Raw genomic sequence first — 23437 nt, 5'->3', positions numbered from 1 at the left:
CTTTATAATTATTAGTTTCTTCTTTTCTGTTCTATTAAACCGTTCTTATCTCAACCCACGAGTTTTACTTCTTTTTCCCGATTTTCTCCCCCACCCCACTGGGTGGGGGGGAGTGAGTGAGCAGCTGCGTGGTGCTTAGTTGCTGGCTGGGGTTAAACCACGACATAGTGGCAGCATCCTTCCTTCTGGGATCTTTTCTGGATATGATTTCTTCTATAAAGAGAATGGTAAAATATGCACTGTCATGCCTCAGGATTTGTCCCATTGACAATTTTATTCCCCAGAATCTTCAGCTATCAGTGTATACTTATATTTTCTCTTTCTATAAAAGTTTGGATTTCAGTTTCACATGGGATTTTCAGATGCCACTTGGATAAAGTGACCATTAAAAATCAGAAACTAACATTGCATGCCTCAGATAAAATCCTTTCAGGTTGTTTACACTGTAAATATTAATACCTGTGATATAAATTACATTTACTGCCCAACTACACTGCAATAACTGCATGGTCTATACCAGAAGACTGAATGCATCATGCAGAGACTTAATTGGCACTATTAAACTTCATACTAATCTTTGAAATTAGTCATGTTTTTTTTTTTACTTTTGCTCATTTTATGAGCTATATAAACACAGGAAGATCCAGTCATTTGCTTTAGCTCATTCCTGACTTTTTCTCAAAATTTTGAGCTTTGATTAGTTGTAGTTGCTTTTAAAATCTTTAGTTTGGAAGATTTCATATCTATTTTTTTGACTAAAACTGTTTTAAACCATAGTAAAAGCATTTTATCTGAAATCTCAAGATAACCTGTTAATTTATGCAAAAGTACTAAAAAACTTGTAAAAATTCCAGAATTTAAGGTAATTGCTTACTGATTCCAAGCAGGTGCTGTAGTACATAAGAGTACCACATATTTACTAACATTAAAACCAGACACTCTGAGGATAAAATCCTTCAAGACTGATAGCAATTTATTTAAAATTTTCCAATGTTAATATAAAAAACTGCTTTTTAAAATTATTTCTAAAATATGTGAACAATAGATGTCCCTTCCAGTTTGTGCTGAAATATGTATGAGAGGAAGGAATGAAATGGAATGGCAGAAGTTCTGATTTACTACACTTTTTTACAGTTGTGGATAGTATGACCGAGTTATATAAATAAATGACTCACTGCAGAAAGGTCTAAATTTTATAAACCAATACAACAAATTCCAACTCTTCTAGCTAAAATTGATGGCTTTTTTGAAAGGCCATTCTATCATGTCTAGATGTATTACAGGCAGGTCTTTTTATTGATCTTCTTAAACTCAGATATGTACATTTTGTCTTAAGGTCTAATGTCCATAGACATGTATATTTGAAAATGATGGTCTTAATATAAGATGTCATGGGTCATGCACAGTGTTTTCCAGATCATTAAAACCAGCCAGATCACAATTACCAGTTATTAAACCAATGAGGTCACAGTGTTTCAGATTAAGCTCATCCTCACTTCAAAGTATCTGAAAGCCACATCATCTGCTATAAATATATATGTGTGTATATTTAAGCATACAGTATAGCAGTATACAGAGTGTAGGAAGAAAGAAGAGACTAGGTGACCCATCTTATCTGTATTTGGTGTGTGGGTTTGTTTTTTTTTTATTCTCCATGCTCTCCCTTTAGTACAATTCTTTTAAAAGTATTTTCCTCATTTACTTTACTGTAGCTGAATAAAAACTAAACTGCATTTCTCTAGTGAATTGATAACTACCTACTGCTGTGCAGTAATATATAATTAACATAAAAAGCAACTTAATTAATTGTTTAATTATTATCCAAAAGAAGGAGATAACTAGTATGTAGTATAACATAAATAAGAATTGGTACTTCTCTATATCTTGTTTTGCCCTCAAGGATTGACCTCATTCTTACTGGTTGGATGTATACTAAGGAGACACAAATACTTACGACATCCCATACAAGGGATGTAGCAAAAACAAAGAAATAGCTTGAATGGACACCAGTGTTAAGGATCCCATGAGATGAAGCTATTTTTATAAAGCTCTCTGTTAATTGTGATGTCCAAAGGATGCATAAGGACCAAAGTTACTGCCAATAATGCCACATACGTCAGAGCATCCTCACTTCTCTAAAATCTTCTGCTCTGTAGTTCTTGGAACTCAATTGCTCCAGGTTAATTAGAAGTTTAAGGACAAATGTTTTGAAAAAAACAGATCTCAAAAGAAAATCTATGGTAACAGATTCACAAGCAGTTACACTGCAGATGGTAGTAATTAAAGACCCAGTCCTTCCGTTGAGCCCTAAAATTTAACAAATAAAAAATCATTCTGCCCCACAGCTTAGTGCCTAACTCCTTGGTGCTACCAGTGCAGCGTAGAGGTGATATTAGGAATTTGCGTCTCCACCAAGAGGTGGTTACACATGTAGTTCTGAGTCCTGAAAAATTTTGGGTGCTAGAAAACAGACTGTTCATTGCATGTCCAGTTAAAGGGGTTTCAAAGCGATCGTTTAAAAGGTGCAGAGGGCCATATTCTGTCCTGAATTATACCAGTTCATGCTCAGCGATACACGCCTATGTGGATCTGATCCAGCAGAAGGAGTAAGTGACAAAGAATGAATGCTCTGATTTGGCTGGGAGGATCTCTGCCCAATGTTCTGCTTGTTTTACAGCCATTAGTAGAGAAATCATTCTTTTTCTACATCTACTGAGCAATGGCTTCCTTGTGATAAAAAGTGCTAACTGTACTATTTTTGTCTGGGCTCAGAGTTAGTGAAATGTGAAATATTTGCTGAAGATGAAGCTGAGTCAACAGAACTCATTGCATCCAAAATATATTGCCATGTGGGTGTTTTTCTCCTGAAATGTTAAGAGGTAAAAAGCTAGTGCTTTTATCCAGCATGCCATCCAGTCATCTAAGCAATTACTTGCTTAAAGCAAATGATGTCTAGATACCAGAGAAAGATAAAGTTAAAAGTCAATTCATTAAAAATATTTTTCTTCTCAAGAAATGATTTGGTTTTTTTAAGTAAATTAAACTTAAAGAGTAAGAAGAAAGAAGAAAAATGTGAAATTTTATCATACTATTTTAAGTTTGATTATGTCACAGAGAAAGTAAATGGCAATAGAGTATAAAGGAATCTAATCCATAAAGGAAGAAAAAAAGGTTAAAGAAGTCAACAGTAATTAAATGGTGATTGAAGCTGAAAGAAAATTGATCTGTGTTAGCTGAAGGCCATTCTTGCCTTTTGGGATGTTATGCATCGGTGGAAAGGGGAAAGAAAGGTTTTCCTTGTTTTGATATGGAAATATATGTCACATCTTCTTAGCCTATGGTGCTGTAACTCAAGACTGTGCTGAGTTTCTGGTACACTGATTCTAGTGTCCTATGCATGCTTGTGGGTATTGTGTAAAGATAAGATGCTCTAACAAAGCTTGGCAAGGTCAAAAGGCATGGGAGCTTCAGCAGTTTGCATGCTGTTTTGTCTCGGGGCGAAAAAGAAAAGCACCCTAAAGCAAATGAATCTAAATAGGGGTAGCACTGACACATCCATGTAAAAGCTGTGCAATATCCATGACTTGGGGATGCAGGGATCCATCCAGACCAAATCTTGCAGTGATTGTTTTGTCACAATCTCTGTTGACATCACTGGGAGTACTGAGTGTGCAATGACTCAGTATAGCTACGTAGATTTGTGAAATAAGTGGATTAAAACAAGAAAATCAAGTAATTTGCATTACATAAAGAATAACAGACAGCTACTAAATGTTTTAAGCTACAGTTTTTATGAGCTTTTTGTCACTAGAGAGAGCTGTAGATACATACAATTAATAACATTTATGTGAAAAAAATACATTAATTCTTCCCTCAGTGAAGAATCAGGACAAATAACAAATAAAGCATAACAACTTCTTCTCTCATAAACCACTATTGGGAATCTTTCCCTTCTGCAGTGAATATGGCACTTGCTGCCTGCCATCGTCTTGTTTGAGCTTGCCAAGTGTAACAAGGATAAGAATTGTTTGAGAGGGCCACTTCAAAAAGTAGCTCAGAAAGGAAGATAAATTTATTATTAAAAGGCATCAGTGATCTATATTTCTCACAACTAGCTTCCAGATGTCGGAGGATAGAGAAATTTTCCATGTACTTTAAGATCAGCATGAATGTCAGCATTCAGGTTTCCTCCAGTTAAGGTGGCAAATTTTCAGAGATTTCCTTCTGTCATTTCCGGGTGTGCTAGTACCTTAGTTGTAAACCAGGCCATTCACTCAAGTGCAAAAAAAATCTGTTTAAGTATGGTTCGACAAAAGGCTTTGAGCTTGTTTTAGTTAAAATTAATATACATTTCCAGAGTTTTCCAGTGATCATAGAAATGCTGCTTCTTTATAATTAATGGTTATTAGCATTTCTGTCAGTCTTTAATGATAATATGTAAGTAAAATATTGCATCCTGTCTACCCAGCTGCTTAGGTACAGGCTTCATCATGCAGCTCTTTTTTGCACTGCAGATCACTTTGACCACTCAAGTTATTCCTTTAGCTTCAGCAAATTCTCCTCTGCATATGTTGGTGTTGTAAAGCCCCCAAGCCCAAATTCTAACTGGCTTTTAGGACACTCAGTCTGTTTTGCCTTGCAACAGTTCAGATTCAAGTCAGAGTGTTCCAGGACCTTTTGTTGAAAGGATATTCACCAATCTTTTTTTCCCAAGAGAAAGAAATAATAGATAAGCTATGAGCTATGAAGTCAAATTAGGAATAATTCAACACTAAATTCTCATAGTTAGAGAGCTTTTGATACTGAAATTCACTATATCTAGGGCAAGCGGTGCTTAAATTTTAGGCACCCTGCAACTTCAGGCATCCATTTATTTTCAGGCTCTCCAAGAAGAGCGCTGTGTAAATGGAGACTGCCTAGTGTGCTGGCGCCTTGGGGGGAGATGTGGTCATGCCTGGTGCCAGCAGGTCGGTGAGGCATGGAGGTGACGAGGGCTCTGTGTAGCTCTAGCACAGGAGGCCCTTGGCCATTTTACATACACACCACACAGAGCAACTTGCTTATTCCCTGCGTGTCAGCCATCATAATGGTTCATGGTCTCGCTCTTAGCTTATATTGATGTGCAACGTGATTTTTCTTTGAGGTTTAAAATAGCTCACATTTGCTATGCACAGGTGGTTTATGGCTGTACAGAGTGTACAAATGATCCATAGCTCCTCTGACGTCGGGGTTTCAATTCATCTCTCTAAATGCAATCACCTACTGTGCCGGCAGGTACATCTTAGCTTGTCACCGCAGGCTCGCTGTATAGTCCATAAGATGTACTGTAGACCTCTAAAGTGGGTCAGATGAATCATACCTCAGAAACTCCCTCTTCTCTCTGCTGAGCACAAGAGGAACTGAGGATGACTAACTCAGATGTAAACATCTACACTGCAAATGTTTAAGGTTAGGTGATATAAAACCTGAAAGTAAGGATGAGTTAAAACTGTAGGCAACTATTCAGTGGGAGTTTTGAGGGTCTCAGTCATATATAAACATTAGGTTTAGGTGACCAAGTAGCAGTTAGTCATATAAATCTCATCATTGATTCGGCCCTTTGGCCCAAGTTCAAAGACACACACATAACAGAATTTGCACTTTTGAATGAGAGGTCCGGTTACCCCCTCGGTACATCAGAGGAGATTGACAAAACGCTGGAGGCAGCACACCAAAGCTGGCCAGACCCTGCGGCAGAGCCTTGGACCCTGGACAACCTTCTGAAGACCAGCATCTAAACCCTTTCTCTCAGAGGACTCAGGCTTAGCCTCTCTGTCTCTAAAGGTGGGTGTCTGGGGACAAGATTACTTTAGTATCTCTTTCTGTCTGCTGACTCTACACAATTTAGTTCCAAGCTGGGAGACCGTGGCTGAGTTCTTACTGTGATCATGGTGAATTGGAATCCGTACTTGCCAATACGTACCCTAAATACCAAGTTACAGGGTCTTTTGGATTGAGGAAAAATCAAAACCACATTCCTTTTTTGCTGACGTTCTACTTTACATTGATTCTTTGAGCTATAAAGACAGTCAGTATGGCTCTGCAGCTTACCAGCACTCACCATATAAGGTGGACAGCTGAGTCCTGTTGCTGTACTAAAAGCTGTATAGGTGGCTTATTGAGTGGTCATATAATGTGTAACAGAAAAAGTCACAGGTGATGAGACCTAACAAGACTTCCCTTACAAAATAAACGTTCCGTCACCTAGGCAACACTTTACAAATGCTGTGAGAAAAGGAACATCTTCAACAAGAAGGGAGGAAAGGATATTGTCCAAATATAGCCTATCTACCTGTTGATTATGGCATGGATACAGGCCTGAATAATTCTTTCAGGTGTTTTCTGTGCAAAACCAGTTTTTGTAAGAATTCTCTGATTGTGCCCAATTCCAGTTGAGTGTATCAATTAACATAGCTGGAAAAACACTGCTTTGTACAGCATGAGGGTGTTCTTCAAAAACCTGAAGTCGTGTCCAAACAAGGAAAATACAATAATAAATTCTGGAAAATACAATAATAAGTTCTGGAAGTTTGAATATAAAAATGCAGTAAGGCCAGCAAAACTATTTAAAATATTTTTTTGAACAGAAGGCTTTTGAGGGAGTCTGCAGGACTACTTGATGATCATCATACAGAAGGAAAAGATCATTTCAGATAAGTGAAATGAATTATTTGCCTCCGTGTTCACTATGGAAGAAACTAAGGACATTCCCAGTCAGGAGTGGGTTGGTTTTTTTTTGTTGGGTAATGGGTAGAGTATCTCTTTGAAATTGAAATGACTGCAGAAAAGGATAACGAACAAATGGACAATTGAACAGTAAAAAAAATTGCCAAGAGCAGATGTTATTCAACCAGTAGTTCTAGGACAATGCAAGGATGCAATAGCTGAATTATTAGTGAGGGTGTGTAATTTCTTGTCTGAAATTGCCTTAGCAGCAGGACTGAAGAATGCCAAATGGGATGTCAGTTTTTAGACATTATTCCAGGGAAGATCTGAGGAACTGCAGGCCTGTAAGACCGACATCTATACTGGGCACATCAGTAGCATGTTTAATAAGAATAGAAATAATGCACATCTGGAACCACTCCATGTCTTTGTCCATGGAAGTATGGCTTTATAAATGTAGAGTTCTTTGAAAAATAAAAAACCCATGTAGATAAGGGAGATCTGGTAGGTACAGTCTACTTGGATTTCCAAAAAGCTTTTTACAAAATCCCTCAGTAAAGATTTTAAGAAAGCTAAACATCTGTGGCCTAAAGGGGAATTTTTGTTTAGATGAATACCTGAATGAAAGACAGAAAGCAGAGGGTCGGAGTAAATGTTTAGCTTCACATTGAAGTGAAATTACCAGAAGAATTCTGCAGGGACTGTTCAATATATTTAAAATGTCCTGCAAAAGGGATGAGCACTGGGGTCAAGTTTGCTAATCATACTTAATTACCCAGAACATCAAAGGACAAGGGCCAAATGTGGAGGACTGTATGTCAGTAAGCAACTGGGCAATAAAATAGTGAAGGAAATTCACTGTTAATAAATAGAAAGCCATGTGCATAGGAGAATTCTAACAATCTAGAAAACAGTGGGTTCTCAGATGATCTCACCACTCAGAGATGACATCTAGCTGCAAAAGTAGATAACTATGAAAATGTCATATAAGTATTGAGTAGTAGTCAAAACAGCAAGTCAAACATTAAGAATTGTCTGGAAAGCAGTAGAACAGAGAGCATCCCTATGCCACTGTATAAAGCCATGATCTACCGATGTCCTAAGACTCTGTAGAGTTGTGATCTCGTGGTCTCAAAATGGATGCAGTAGATCTAAACCAGGTTCTAGGCAATGAGGTCTGGAAAAGAGTTTTAGATCCATGAAATCATCAGTGGCATCAAGAACTAGGTAGAGAACATTTCTTCACAGACTGTTCCGGTGCCAGAACTAGTGGGCATGCAATTGCAGCCAAAAGGAGCTGAAAATCGTTGAAAGCTGGATGTGAGGCGTAGTGCAAAGTATCATACAGACTTGCCTTGCTCTTATTTCTCCATGGGCACATGTTTATGTCCACTGCTGGAGGCAGAAAACAGAGCTACATTGACATTTGATCTGAAGTAGTAAGGTCATATTTATATTTTTTAATTATTTAGTGTTTATATGTGTTCTAAACTGCAGGGTTTGTAGACTAGGGTGCTTGAGGACTCTAAACCTCTCCATGGGGTAGGGAGCTGGTGGGTGGAAGTTGTGAGGATCACCATTTGTATAGGAGCTCCAAAGTCAATTCTCCTCTCCTTTTCAGCTTTTACAGGGATATTGTTGGCAGTTTCACATTGGAAAAGGCCACAACTGAAAGGACATGGAAAAGTAACCGCTCTTCAGACACACAAAGGGATGTCTGAAGGCCAAGATTAGCAGATTGACTGAGCTGCAGTAAGGCTTGTTCCTCAGCTCTCTCTAGATTACTTAGTTTGCATATAAATAGAATATTCAACTATGCAATGCATGCTTGTGCGTGTCTGCTGCATTCAAGTCCAATATCCAAAAAATCCAGAGTGGTGTGTTTTGCTTGTTGCAAAGATAACTGTACATTCTTCCAGTAAATATGTGATATGCTCATCTTCAAATGTCTGTATTGCTCTGTTATGCTTCACTTTCCATTTTAATGAAGTATAAAGCACTTTGCTTTCCCTGGCCAGCCAAATTCCCCAATTCTACTGAACCGAAGTTCTGGAAACACTTAACTGCCAAGACACAGAAGTTGAAGGGGAATCCTTGTTATTGTTTAATACAATTCCATACTTGGCAACCTTTTCCTTTGCTTTTGTCCTAATATCTACATGATGGTATATTTGACATCAGAAATGGAAAAGACTGCTTTTGTCCTAAACATAGGTGTAAAACCATAACCAACTAGTTGGTGATTTAGTTTTCTGCACTCTGATCTAACACAAGTAATGACTTCTGGAGTTCACATATAGAAAAGTAATACATACTTAACCTTGAGCACAAGAGTAATCCCAGTGACTCTTACTGCGTCTGAGATAATGGAACTCACCAAGTTTTTGCGGCAGGGGGCCACAATTGCTCTATATTTGCATTTCTTGCATTGCTCAGAAACCATACATTCTGGGTTTGGTTCTAACTAACTGATATGTTTCCAGATTCTTTTAGCCTTATTTTATGGGGGGGATAATTTGCTTTGAAATGAAATACATTATTCATAGAGGAAGATACCACTCACCACAGTTGAGTCCGTTAGCTATTAATCCATGGTAAGGCCATGAATATTTGTTGGCTACGGAGGATTTCTTAAAGGTAACGAGCATGCTTTCTTCTGTCATATTAAAAATCTTCATTAATAAATCCTAGACCACCTGAAAGAAAAAAAAAATTACAAATCATTTTTCTTTCATGTGTTTTTTATATAGAGACAGTAAAACTTAGTCACTGATAAATTCACAAGAATTAATGGCAATAAGTATAAAAAACAAGTTCCAAACAGGATATGACCAAATTATCTTGCATATGAACATGATTCCAAATTCTTTAATTCTGGCAAGAACAGTAGTCAGTAAATGGCACCCCTTATAAAACTATGAGCTCAAAAGTTTTTAACAAAAGGAAGCAGTTACCACACAACTTATACCTAAGTTGTGAAACTCATTGCCAAAGTATGTTACAGAAGCCAAAACTATAAATGAGCTTACAAAATAATTGCACAAATTAATGAAAGAAAATGTCCACTAAGTGCTATTAAACCCAAAGACTTGGCTATAAGTTCCAGCTATTATAGTCCATGATTCACAGATTGCCAGGAACCAGAAGGATGTACCAGTGAAAGGAGCGTGGGAGGATTGTCTTATGAGTGTCTTTTCCTGGACAGCATCAAAGCCAAAATAGTGAGGTTTATGCTTTCCTAATCACAAGGAATACTAGCCAAAGTCTTTTCTAAGCGTAAACAGAACTGGTCTGAACCACCTTTCTTAGGTGGCCAACTACTTTAAAAAAAAAAAAAAAAAAGGAAAATTAAAGCCTTGTAACAGTTTCTTGAATGATCTTTTAAGGACAGGTTGCATCATATATAAATAGCCGCAATACCCCAGCAAAGCAATCCAACATTTGCAGTTAATACTGCTATATTAACATATAATAAAGGGGTTGAGTTCCCTCCACTCCCCATATACTGACTTGCTCTCCCACTGTAAGTGTTTTTGGAGAGCAGTTGTGATCTGAAGAAATATTTCATTCTTGAAAGAACGCTTTTTATTCACAGTGGAACACGCCTGAATTTAACAGACCTCCACCAAAAAAAAGTTTTTTTGTGAATAGTTGGTGAAAGAAGCCTAAGGAAAATGTGTACCTAATCCTATTAGCTGACTTAATTTAGAATTATTAAAAGCCTTGATACACAGGATTTAACACAATCTTTCTAGCAGGGTGTGATGTAATCTATTTTTGTTCCTCAGCTAGCAGATGGCTTACCTTTAAGTAATTTCCAATATGTTAGGAGATCAAAAGCCATCCTTACACCACGGAGGCAGTAATCGTTCCTCTCTGCTGGGGGTTGCTTGGTAGTGCGGTGGGGATATGCAAAAGCTGCTGGCATTTCCAAACATAGAAGGCCGACATTTCTTCAGACTTTGAAGTTAATAATCCTTCAGAAGTTAAAAAAGTGAGAGATTTTCAAAACCCTTTTAATGTTCTATATGCCATGTGCTAAAGTAAATATACGTAAGTAGTCACTGTGGACTAGTGCAAGGAAGTGCTGCACACGCCAGCGACACGGGGCGTGCAAAGCATGCTGCTCTGCTGCGGCAGTGCCACCAGGGAGCGGAGGGTCCGGCTGGGTGGCATAACTCACCCTCAGGACCCTAATTGGCTCGTCACCTCGGGGCACGCCAGAACACCCTGCTGCCACTGGACCTGAAATGCCATACGGTAGGCCTGCACGTGGCCTCAGAGCATCCTTTTCTCTGCTCTCCCTTGCCGAAGCTCTGTTTGTGGTAGCACGGTGTATCGCAGACTCAGTCTGATCGCTTCCCCTCTGCCGAGAGCGCAATGTTTTGTTTTCCTGCAAATGGAAACTCAGCCCCAAAATGCCTGATAGCAGATGGGTTCAGACAATAAAGGGGAGGAGATTAGGATTGCTCGTGACAGCCTCATTGGTAGTACGCTGCGGAGTTTCCAAAGCAGACATATTAAATTGCCTGGTATCTATCCCTATGTCAACTTTAGAAAGTCATTTCAGTATAGGTAGTTTAAATTTCCCTCCCTGAATCAGTATTCTCTAGCTGTTTGGTGATGGAAAGACCATACCACCGAGGAAAGAAGAGCACCAGCCCAGCAAGGAACAGTGGTCTGGCTGGGCCCTTGCTTTGGAGCGAGGGGCTCAAACATTTTGAATAAGGCTAGCCAAGTCTTAAAACAAATTGCCTACTGGGTGCAACCTTTCTGACTTCTGTTTTATTTGGTAATCACAGTTTTTGCTCTTCTTACATTAGAAATAACATCACTGTTACTCTCTCAATATGATTTAGCAGTTGGAAACTTCTAATCAACTTTTTCTACAGACAAAGGGTGCAAAAATTAGTATGCAGAAATAATAATGAAAGGGTCTGTATTTAGGTGTTGCTAATACTGACTCATTAAAATATTTAAATACTTTAAAATTAACCCTGAGATTAGGTTAACCTATACAAAGGCCTAAGATTACTGGAATAACTTAAGGCCATTTCATGTCAAATTAAAAATAATACTTGAGTTAAGCATATTTATTCTTGACATTTTAAGAGAGTCCCACCATTCAGGAGCAGGAAGTCAGTGACTGAACACCTGGAAAAATGTTTGCTTTTGCCAGCTGTAGCTTCTCCACAGGTGCAGAGAAGGTTTTATTCTACATTTGGACTTATTCAAGTCATTCATTCAAGCTGAGAAACTGACTGGTTACTGAAAAAACAGGAAAGTGGTTTTTTCTTTCAATCTATGAATAAAAATTGGGTGGTAAAGACTTGGACGTATTACTTTTAAACTCTTAAAAAGTAGAATGGCCAGAAAACCTCAGGGGCATTAACAAAATGCAGATTATACTATCATAGTCAATTTTAACGTATTTTGATAACAAAAATCATAAGTTTTCAGGACATTCCAATTATCTAGAAACATTTTTACAGCAGTTTCCTGCAAGCATCTGAAAACAATTTATAGGCTACTCTCGAGCCAAACATTAATCATCTAGTTGGTAGGGAGTATCATATACTATTTTATGAGCATAAGACAGTGCAAAAATAAAAGCCTGAAAGATGTACGGTATGCCGTAATATCGTTACCAAAAAATATGCATAAGGCACACCGGCTGTGCAGCACAGCAGATGGGCAGTCTGAGGTCCCCAAGGGTGGCCACAACATCTGGAAGCCAAGGCAGATGCGTGCCCAGCTGGGGGGGCAGCCAGATGCCCATTCCTGGGGTGGGGGAATCCGACCCCTCTGCAGGGTACAGGTAGGAACGTGCTGGCTGTGTTGGACACAGAGGAGCCCCTGGCCGCCCATCCCATCCTGCAGCCTGGGATGGGGCGCTGGGTGCAGGGCAGCTTCGGGTCCCCACAGCTCAGGCAGAGATGCTGCTGCCGTGCCCGCGTACCCCAGTGGCACAGAGGATCAGGAGGGCTCATTAGCCACTCTCCGCTGAATTCAAGCAAGTGCAGAAACCTTTTTTCACTGTTTAACTCCCCCAGCAGGAGAACTGACTCAAAGAAAGGTTAGGGCAGGACCACGTCAGGGTTCTGTATTGAAAAGAAAGGAATTATACTGAAAGCATGGCCAGGAGTATCGCCTTGGTCCAATTTACTTCTGCCAAGATTGCAATGAATGTGGCAAGAGTTTCAATGTGTTCAGAGGCTCAGGAATCAGCTTCGTTTGTCCAGACATGAATACGGGGGAATATCAGATGTGGCACAGGGTTCAACAACTGATTGCTAAGAATAAGAAAGAAAAGTTGCCAAGGATAATCTTTATTTGCAGTTATGAAAAACCCTTCGTAAACAGTCTACTATTTTGGGCATACTGTAAATGTCTGTTTTACTTGGGGGAACCAGAGACAAAAAAATGACAAAACAATAGTTGCTGATAACCATTTTTATACTAATTGCTGTAGTGAGAACAGCCTCCTGACATCTCCCTGTGCAACCCCAACAGTCGCAGCTGCAGCAGTCCTGCCCCTCACTCAGGACCCTTCTGTTCTCTCCCCATGGCTTGGGGATGCATAAGGCAAAGCAGTGGGCTCAGCTGTAGCTAATTCTGGCTTTTTTCTTCCCGTCTTCTCTTCCCGAGAGATAAATTCTCTGCGCATGGAGATTTACCTATCTTCTCCGGGACTTCTGCAGCCAGACTGGCTGTGCGTCACCTCCCCTTGCAAACCTTCACTGCCTGCCTCACTGTGCATAAGGATTTCTGACAGCTTGTTTTCAGGTGACCTGGGTGTATCCCCTCTCCCCAGCTGCTGCTTCTCTCCCTCTGTGGTCTCATCTGTTTGCTTCTCTTTTTACTCATACTTTATACAAGTCCATAATTTTTGTTCAGTGCTGTTCACCTGTCAGTCTCCAGAAATGAAGAGCTATCTGTTTCATTCCTATTTTCAAATTAGGAAACTGAGGCTCAGAACAGGGATGTGATTTAGTCAACGTAACCCAGGATCCTGGTGCTTTAGTCAGTCACCTCTGCTTCCTCCTTAAGCTCTCCACTTTTAATAAAATAAGCCTTTGCTTTGTCTTCAGTATCTATTATTAATGAGAAACCTACACTTAGGGGAAGGCTAAAATTAACTTGTGTCTCACCGGCCAGTGCTCATAAAAATGAAATCTCTTCAGTCAGGTGGAATCAAACAACAGGTTCAAGCAACTAATAATGTGCTGTGTGACCACACAGGGTAAACCAGTCAGCCGTCCCACATTAGGAAGATACTTTTGTATAATCGGGGGAAAACAAGTAAGATTTCTTTTGGTGACCCATATCTTGCAGAAATATCTTAGTGCAAAGCAGTCTCTTTCAGGTATGGCAGCATGGGAAATAAAAAATCTAAGTTAGTAATAGGTATCTGAGGAAGAGTATGAATATTGTAGCCATTAAAATAGAAGCAAAAAAATCTCCTCTCTGATTATTTGCACTTGCATTTCTACTGGGTATTCTGTATTCTTTCCACTAGCTAAGCTGGACTGGATGCCGAAAGGAAACAAAATGAATGAGTCCACAATAGGCTGTAAACAGGGAATAGCCATGGTTCATGCCAGTTAAAAAAATGAGCATGTCCTGAAGTTCATAGCTCAGTGTCTAGGATTCAAGTCCCTGTCTGAGCACACATTTGCAAAATACAGACATCTTAGCAATGCTTCCCAGGTATACTCACTGCCTGATACATGAACTGAGGAGGAACCTCAGGCTGGCATATTAGCAAAAGCAGAAGAGACCAGTTTCTTCCAAGCACAGCACAGGGAACAATTAGGCACAAAAATATCTCTGATATATATTCCAGTCCAGGCCAATGGTACACAAGCCATCCCATCCCAAGGTGTCTGGACATAAAGGGCTTGTCAAAATGAATATAAGATGACTACTGTGTGTCAGTATATATAGAAAAAAACACAGCACAGCAGTGACTGCACAGCACTTTCTGTATTCCTACTGTGTACCAGGCAAAGATTTTTCAGTTCATACATCATTCACAACTTGCTACAGGGATTCCACAAAGCCAGTACATATCCTTTACACAAATGAAAGGGGGAAAAAAGAATAGATTCAGAAAAGAAAAGATTCTGAAAGTATGTCTGCTGGATGAGTAGTCAGTGTCAGGGACACTAACAACACACAAAGCTTAGCAAGAAGCAAAATAAATAAGTAAACAGTGATATCATCCCTACCCTGTCCAAGCCACTATGAAGCAGAGCACTACCTCTGATATCATGGTATATCTTCTTACAGTAGAGAGAGCTAGCAACCGCCAAAGGGTTTTCTTCCTGTTCCCCCACGAAGTATTTGCACCGTTTGGCATTAAAAGGGCGAGGGAAAGGAAGAGAAGAATGAGTATAAGAAACTATGTGGGGGGGAATCAACTCAGCCAACTTCAGCAATCTACAAGGTAGGTGTCTCATCTAGGATACTTATTTTGGCTCTTTTATAGTGTGTAGGGAGAGAGAGGCCCCTCCAAGGGCTGTACCTTTCTTGTCTCTTCTCAGGTTATTGTGCAAACCTGCAACAACAGAGGTGCACACAGATGGACAGTGGATAAGCACTATTGCATTTGCTCTTTAGACACAGTACCTAGCATCTTGACCAGGGATTGAACCCCAAACCTCTCTTGCTGATACAGGGACACGCAGGAACATTTACTCACCAGTGGACCTGTATGGGCAGTGACACAAAATGAGAGAGTCGTTGGTAGTAAAAGCAACTCAAAAGGCAAATTTGCAGATAGAAAGTTCAAAGGCAGTGGCAAGACAGAGCAAATTAACATAGATCTGGATAATATTTTCTGGTTAGATCTCTTTTTGGGATCAAAACCAGCAAAATGAAGGAATTCTTTGGCACAAATCATTTGTGGAGCAGAATGCATGAAGAGAAGATACACCAAATATGAACCACTTTTTTTATCCTCACTCTTCCAAAAATTTTGTTAAGAAATTACAATAGCTATTATGATTGATGACTACAGGTAATGCCTGCTGTTGTGTTCCTTGATGCACCATCTTTAATCCACTATTAAAGTAAACTATGCTGAAAAGAAAATTTTGAAGGGCTTCATATAACATTTATATTACCATGGGTTCTATGCCATAAGCAGTGGTTAAAAAGTAGTTTATAGATACTATATTACACACAAGGCAGTGCTGCAGCATAGTGCCAAGCCCAGATCTAATCTAGAAATGTGTTTTAACTCTGAAATGAATACTGTAATGCAGACTGCCTACTAGTTCGGTTTCAACCATATTTTATCTCCTGGGGTTCTGAGCTGATTGTAGCAGAAAAAGGTGCCAAGACAGCCTCCTGTATTAAAATATATGGGTTACATATGCATCAAGTTTTATACACACTTTAGACTCAAATACCAGCAGCATAAGACATGTTGGGATGTAAACTGTTTTCAGATGTGTCTATGGGCTTGAGTGGAAAGGAAAATATTAATGGTACTCAAACTGACGGCAGTCAGGACCCAGAAGGTGAGCTGCGAAGTTCTGAAGGGGAGCTGCTGTGTTTCTCAAAAGCTATAACCTTGACATTGAGGTTAGGTCTATTTCTCCCTTATACAGCAACGTGTTGCATTATGGCTGTCTAAATATTCCTGGAAGTGTTTCAGAGATTTTGTGACCCAGATGTGGATTATGTGTAACACTAACTATGTACATGCTGGAGATGATTATGCTGGGAGCTTTCAGATTCCATTCTGCACGTGTAGCACTGAAAAGAAACTTGACTTGTACTTATGAAATTCCTTTTGACCATAAGAAAAACAGAAGGAAACCCCCTTTGGAGACTTCCATAATGGGAAACAGGAAACAGGGCTGTCAAGAGTGGAAAGTTCGCAGCACAGGAAAAACAATGGACTATATAAACATAAATGCCATTATCAGATACTCTGCAATGGCCTTGCAATAGGTCTAAAGTTGAAACTATTCAGTGGTTTGTGTTTTCATTCAGATCTAAAGATTGCTTTATGGGCTATTCCTGTTCCTGTTGAGATCAAATGGTATTTTCATATTGACAAATGAGCATAGGTTAAACCCCAGGGGTAGTGGTTTAAAAAAGACACTCTTTATGAGAGTTTTCAGCATCTTGACTCATTTCTGCCCCTTGTTTTTGCATATCTTCACAGTCAAAGCAATTGAACTGGAGCAGTTATCACAAAGCTTTCTTGGATAGCAATACAATGAGGCATCTAAATATTGAAAGCAGGATCCTGGTATTTCAAAATCCCATCCATGACTTTAATTTCTCTACAGGATTGATAAAAGGGCAAATTTTTCATCAGCATGGGAGACTCTGTTCTAGGGAAGGTACTGCAGCTTCTTGCTTAGACCTCAGTTAGGGACACTCTTCCAAGGCTTCCCTCAAATGAAGAAAACACAGAGGATGCCGGAGTCTGGCTGCCTGGTGCTTGAGGACTGCAGAGGAAGAAGCTGATTATTGATTTGGAGTATTCCTACAGTGCGCCAGAGGTCAGTGGTGGTAGAGGTACTGCTTGCAGATCTGCTCTAAAATGGTTTAAAGCAATTCAGCAGTTTCTAGGGAGCAGATGGCTTCTTTGGCTCTCAGTGAAAGACAAAGCAATCTCAAGACAGCGTATGCTAGCTTACATTTAGACTTTAAGGTCTGTGTTGCAACAAAATTCACTAGAACAGAATGTAAGCACGCCAGAAGCTGCCCTGTTTTTAACTCAGGGTCTGGGAGGTTTGCAGATAAATTTTATTACTAGTCATCCTACTAAGGTAGCTTTCTAGCTCCTTTGCACTGATGCCTAAGAAGGGTCTAAGACACAACTACAGGGTAAAAGTTGTATCCTTGTCCCACAGGCTTTGTGGTACTACAAATGAGGAAGGAAAGGCCTCTGATTAAATATAGATGTTTACATTGAGGTGGTACCAATGCCATTAATAGCAATGGAACCAATACATGCTTCATTTCACTCCAAAGCTTTAAAAACAGTCCCTATAAAATGGCTGTTTCTCTGCATTGATTGTAAATTGAGACTAGCTTAGGCAAATGTATCCACACTGTAAATGCTAGTATTTAGGAGAGATTAATTTCACCCCTCACTTGCACTTGCAAAGTACATCCAAGAGCCCAAGAGGGTCACCTGCGTGGTTCAGCAAGTTACCCTGGAAAAGGTTGGTTTCAGCTCAGCCTTCTCTGTAGAACTGGCTCTCTTTTGCAGAGGCAGCTAGACTGAAGATGGAGCGGGACAGGACCAGCTCTCTTACACATCTGCTGCAATGGCAGAAGATTTTAGAGAAAGAATATATTCTTCTCCAGGTGTTTTATACACATCCTGGGCTTTCCACTGCCTTCAGTAACAGAGTAAAGTGGAGGTCTACCGCATGCCACTTCCTCTCTGATTCTGTATGACTGCTATAGTGAGAGTTGGATATTGCTCTTGGAGTCTGTAGACTGATTTAGACCTGGTGAGAGAGATTGTGTTATCGATTGGGTATAATGAATGTACCACTTATCTTTAAAGATACTTCACAGCTCTTTTGTTATTCCAGTGTTTGAAATCATATGGTTGGTACACATCAATACCTTTTACTTTGCTAAAGCCAACACCAAAGATTTTAAAAAGTCCCTTCTGCCTCAAGAATCAGAAATTAAATGTTTTTATGGCCTGTAGAAAATTATCTCTTTCATCTGAAGCAACTTCACTGGCAATGTTTAGATCTGATAATCGGATTACAACCATGTTGAAAGATACACCCCCAAGTGAATGAGTAATGTAATTTCTGTGTAGCACAAAAGATATCTACCCGAAATGGCACCATCCACTCTGGATGATCTCTACTATCTTAAAATGATATGATTCAATCAAAGCTGGTTGGTTTAATAAAAACAAGGAAGAGTGCATTAGCTAAGTGGAATCAAATAATACTTGTTCATCTTCCAAACATTAAGTTTACCCTTTCACCCTACCCTACTCACAGGGTCCTTCATCCATCCCTGGGAACTGACTTCCAGCATCCCTTGGGTACCCGCAGCCTTGGTGGCCACCCGCAGATGGGAGGTCTCTGCTGAAGAAGGTCCTGTTTCCCCTGGCTCAGCTAGTAGGGCTTCTACTCCCTGTGCCTGGGAAAACGTCTTTTGACTGTGACGCTCACTCCCACTGTGCCTTAGCATTGATCAAAAGTCGTCTTCCTGGCCTCTATTTTCAGTTTCTTGCTTTTTTCAGAGTCTCTGAGCAAATGAGGAACTGATTCGCTATGGGAAGAGAGCACAGAAGGGGGCACGTGCCTTTGCGGTCACCCCTTACTCCATGCCATTCTGGATGGTTCTCCCAAAATGGTGGTTAAAAAGTGGCAATTATGCTGTGCCAAGAGGACAGCCGAGGGTTTCAATTTGTCAGAGTATTCTCTGCGTTTTCTAGTTCAGCAGTTCCGTGGAGGTTTTCCTAAATGAGCTGTGGCTGAGGGAAGTACAAAAATTAACTGCCTCTCTTCAGGATATAAGGTGTAAAATTAAAGCGATCAGAAAGAAGAAACCATGCTTCTAACAGCCAAAGGCTCAACTTCTGTCGGCTCAGCGCTGAGCTCTCCCCACCATTGTCTGCCCTCGGAATTAGATTCCAGTTGCCGTTTTCTGAAGTACCTCATTGACTACAGCTTAAATTTTCCTTGTGTATGATTTGAAAAGCCTGGCTATACTTTCTGTTCACCCCAGCCACATCATTTTCAATGACTCCTTTATTCTGGAATTAATGACAGAGCATACCTTATGGTCCTGTTGTACAGATCCTAGGAACAAACGACTTCAGACTGCTCTAGTCATCGAGGAGAGATAGGACCTCCACAGGGCAATTCATCTTCCCTATCTTAAACACCTGTTTTAGGATGGAATAAATCACCCTCTGGAAGTGCCTGTCTCTTCCCATTGACTATTAAGGGACCCTAATGACTGGCAGAGAATAAACGCCTAACTTCAGAGGTCTAGGATGAAGGCTGATGAATCCCATCATAAATAGGCAGCTGGAACATTTCGCCTAGGCTGCGTTCCCTAACTGGAAAGGGACTCCAGACAAATATTAGCTTCCCCAAACTTTGTGTCATCGCAGGAAAGATTATTTTCTTTAAGGACTGAAGAAAAATGTTATTGAAATGCTGCTTTCTTAGTGCCTTAGAAGAAGAAAGAAAGGGGGAATATCCTAGGGAGAACATTAAACGCAAGCTGGTAGCTGCCAGCAGGAGGAACCCCAAGCTATACATACTGACTGTTACCAGGTTCCTTTAACTTTGCATGGTAGGATTATGTTAGAGATAACTAAGGTAGTATTTTGAAACTGTTTATGAAATCAACACTAATGTAAAAATCAAGGAAATAAAAACTTTCATTTCAGAGCATAAATTATTAGGCATGTAAAGCTATCTGGCATCCTCCACCCAGCAGAATAGGCTCATTGGATAAGATTGCATTAATTTCCTAGAAATATCTGGATGGTTATCCTGGTTTTGGCTGGCACAGGGTTAATTTTCTTTCTAGTAGCTGGTACAGTGCTATGTTTTGAGTTCAGTATGAGAAGAATGTTGATAACACACTGATGTTTTCAGTTGTTGCTAAGTAGTGTTTAGACTAAGTCAAGGATTTTTCAGCTTCTCAGGCCCAGCTAGTGAGAAGGCTCGAAGGGCACGAGAAGTTGGGAGGGGACACAGCCAGGGCACCTGACCCAAACTGGCCAAAGGGATATTCCACACCATGTGATGATGTCATGTCCAGTATATAAACTGAGGGGAGTTGGCCGGGTGGGGAGTGGATCGCTGCTCGGGAACTAACTGGGCATTGGTCGGTGAGTGGTGAGCAATTGCATTGTGCATCACTTGTTTTGTATATTGCAATCCTTTTATTATTACTATTGTCATTTTATGATTGTTATAATTATTATTTTCTTCATTTCTCTCCTATTAAACTTTTCTTATCTCACTTACCCACCTTAAAATGGGGCTGCTGGTCAGTAGCATAACTGCTTCTTCTTTATGCTGAACTACAAGTCCAAAGTGTGGAAGGACATCTTTTCGAAATTGTTCCAGAAATGGACTTTTCAGCCACAGAAGAATAATCTCTCCCAGTAACCTTATTTTGTTTCCTCTGTCCATCTGCTCAGAAAAAAATAACAGCTTGTTCTATATGCAATTTATAAAAGGAAACACTGAATATTTAAGAAAAAGTTCTCAAGAAAATGCAAATGAGGACAAATAAACTCAGAAAAAGAATTTTCTACCTCTGTATGTAAGGTGCTTTTATAGCAGTCAGTGTTACTCAAGGATATTTAAAATCTTGAACCTGTCACAGTGAAAAAAATAACAGAATAACAAGCGCAAGTTTGGAATGTGGTGGTGGTGTTGTACTGGTTTGATTTCAGCCATAATTAGTTGATCCCTAGTTTTTCTGGTATTAATCTAACCATTATCCCAGAGATGTATGTCAGTACAGGTACTGCTCATTTTGCTTAGCCAGTTTGGGAAGTGACAAAGTTGAGGGAAAGGGTGATTCAGGGGCCAGTTGATGCTGCTGCAAGTGAGCTCATTTTCAGTGTTCAGTGTTGCTTAGACACATGACTTTTACCTTCTCTGGGACATGAAAGGTTGTACATGTACACAGACCCAAGCTGATGACTTACAGTCAACAAATGTTGCAGAACAATTAATTTTGAGAAAACCCAGGTGAAGGAAAGTATCTGGAAAGCTCACTAATTTAAAGTCACACTTGGGTTTTTAAAATAAAAGTTGTAATGAGTAATGTTTTACGGAGATTATTTCAGTCACTCTTTAAAAAGTGAGATAAGGATGTTTTCAGTGCTGAGGTTTCCATCCTTCATCCCTTAATATCTCCTTCATCCCTGAATATCTGGAGTGACTGGAGTCCCACTTGTCTAGCAAGATCACTTTGCATTTAGCAGTATTTTACATGTTGAGTCCTCATCAACTGGAGACTGGCCATAAATAATGCCTATCAGCTCAACATCAGGCAGACAGATGCATGCTTTAGTCTCTCACTGTTATGCAAAGGATCTATGCTATTACTTTTACCTTATTACTGCCTTCAAGGAGAGAGCTAGGCCAACTGCACTGCAAATGGATGCATGTATCTAGCAGCTACCACATTTTTTTAATGGAAATTAAATGTTCAGATTGCACAGACTGAGCTAAGCACTTGAAATATCATTAAGGAAGTGCAGAAGCTTGATACATAAATAAAACATATTGGATTGCCCCATAGCATAATTGGCATTGCTACTACTGCTGGTCTTCTTAGTATGTCCAGTAGCTTGAAACTGAACATCTTTGCCTGTACTGCTATTTGCATGGGACCACATTTCCACACCCCCACCCCCAGTAAAGAGTGACTATTGACATAAATCAAGAAGAAATCCTTCTGTGTGTTTTGGCTGGAGTCACTGCTGCCCCATGGAGCATCACAGGAGGCAGCAGGGCCATGGCTGTGCCCGGAGCAGCTCTCTGCTGCAGAGCTTCTCTCTGCAACCCGACCCCGAAGAATCTGTTCATCTACCAAAGAAGCACAAAGAGTTAAAGCAACAGGTGTAGTATCAAAGATGACAAGCCTTTACCACTTTCATCTCTGAGAAAAGCAGCAGCATAATGAAGATAAATAGGAATTTTACAGACAGGTGATCACATGATAACAGATCCCTGTTATTTAATACCACCAGAGCTATTTCAAATAGTGTTAGGACTTGTCTGTGCCCACCAGTATCAAGTTCTGCTAATCTGTGATCTGTAAATGTGCGTGCTTCATTAGGGCCCCGAGAACAGCTGTCCGTGTCCGCTCAGGATCAGATTACAGGATATCATTAACTTGGATTCTATATCCGCTTCGAGGCTTTTGTTACAACTAACTCATAATTCTTTCTTTCTTTTTTTTATTTAAACTGTCCTGGAAACCAGGAGAGCTAAAGACTTAGGTTTCTGTTTTACCTGCTTCTGTTCAGTATCATTTTAATGTACATTCAAAAGAAAGCTGTAAATATAATGGTCATTGTAACTAGTGCAATAAAACACAGAATAGTTTCATGCCTCTTGCACATGCCTGTGCTCAAGCTTTATAGTTGAATTGTTTTAGTGGAACTACTTAAACCCACTCTAATCTCCTACTGCCTGTAAAATAAGTAAAAATACATATATATAAAATCACATTATATATTTCAGAGAAAACTTTTCAGTTTACTTTAGTGACTTTTATCTGATGAAATAATACATTGGTTTGGCTATTATTGCATGACTTAAGTATAGTTCCGGAAACATAAGGCTGAGTATGCTCCTTCCCATGAACTGTACTCTAATTACAGTATGGGTTGTTTGATTTTAAATGCTTTCTGCTACAGTAAGAAATTTATAGGGCATGTGTAGAAGAAATGGTGATGTTATTTTTTCCTTACTTTTTTGAGGCAATTTTCTTCTTGCTACTTTTTTCTGCGTTAATTTTAAGAGAGATCAAGCAAATCAAAGAAAAAGATGGATTCCCAATTGATGGAATTGGGATCAGGAATAAAAATCAACCAAGACATTACTAGCTGAATGTTATTCAATTACCTCGACTATCATTCTCCCAGGGTAATTAAACAATCTCACATTGCATTCATGAATCATTTATTCAAATAAAAATACCCTAATTCAGTAGTCAGCGTAAATAATTATACCAGTAAAAAGGC

This window comes from Accipiter gentilis, chromosome 4 (genome assembly GCF_929443795.1).
Source record: "Accipiter gentilis chromosome 4, bAccGen1.1, whole genome shotgun sequence".
Classification (NCBI taxonomy): domain Eukaryota; kingdom Metazoa; phylum Chordata; class Aves; order Accipitriformes; family Accipitridae; genus Astur; species Astur gentilis.
Note: the sequence above shows the minus strand (reverse complement) of the source record.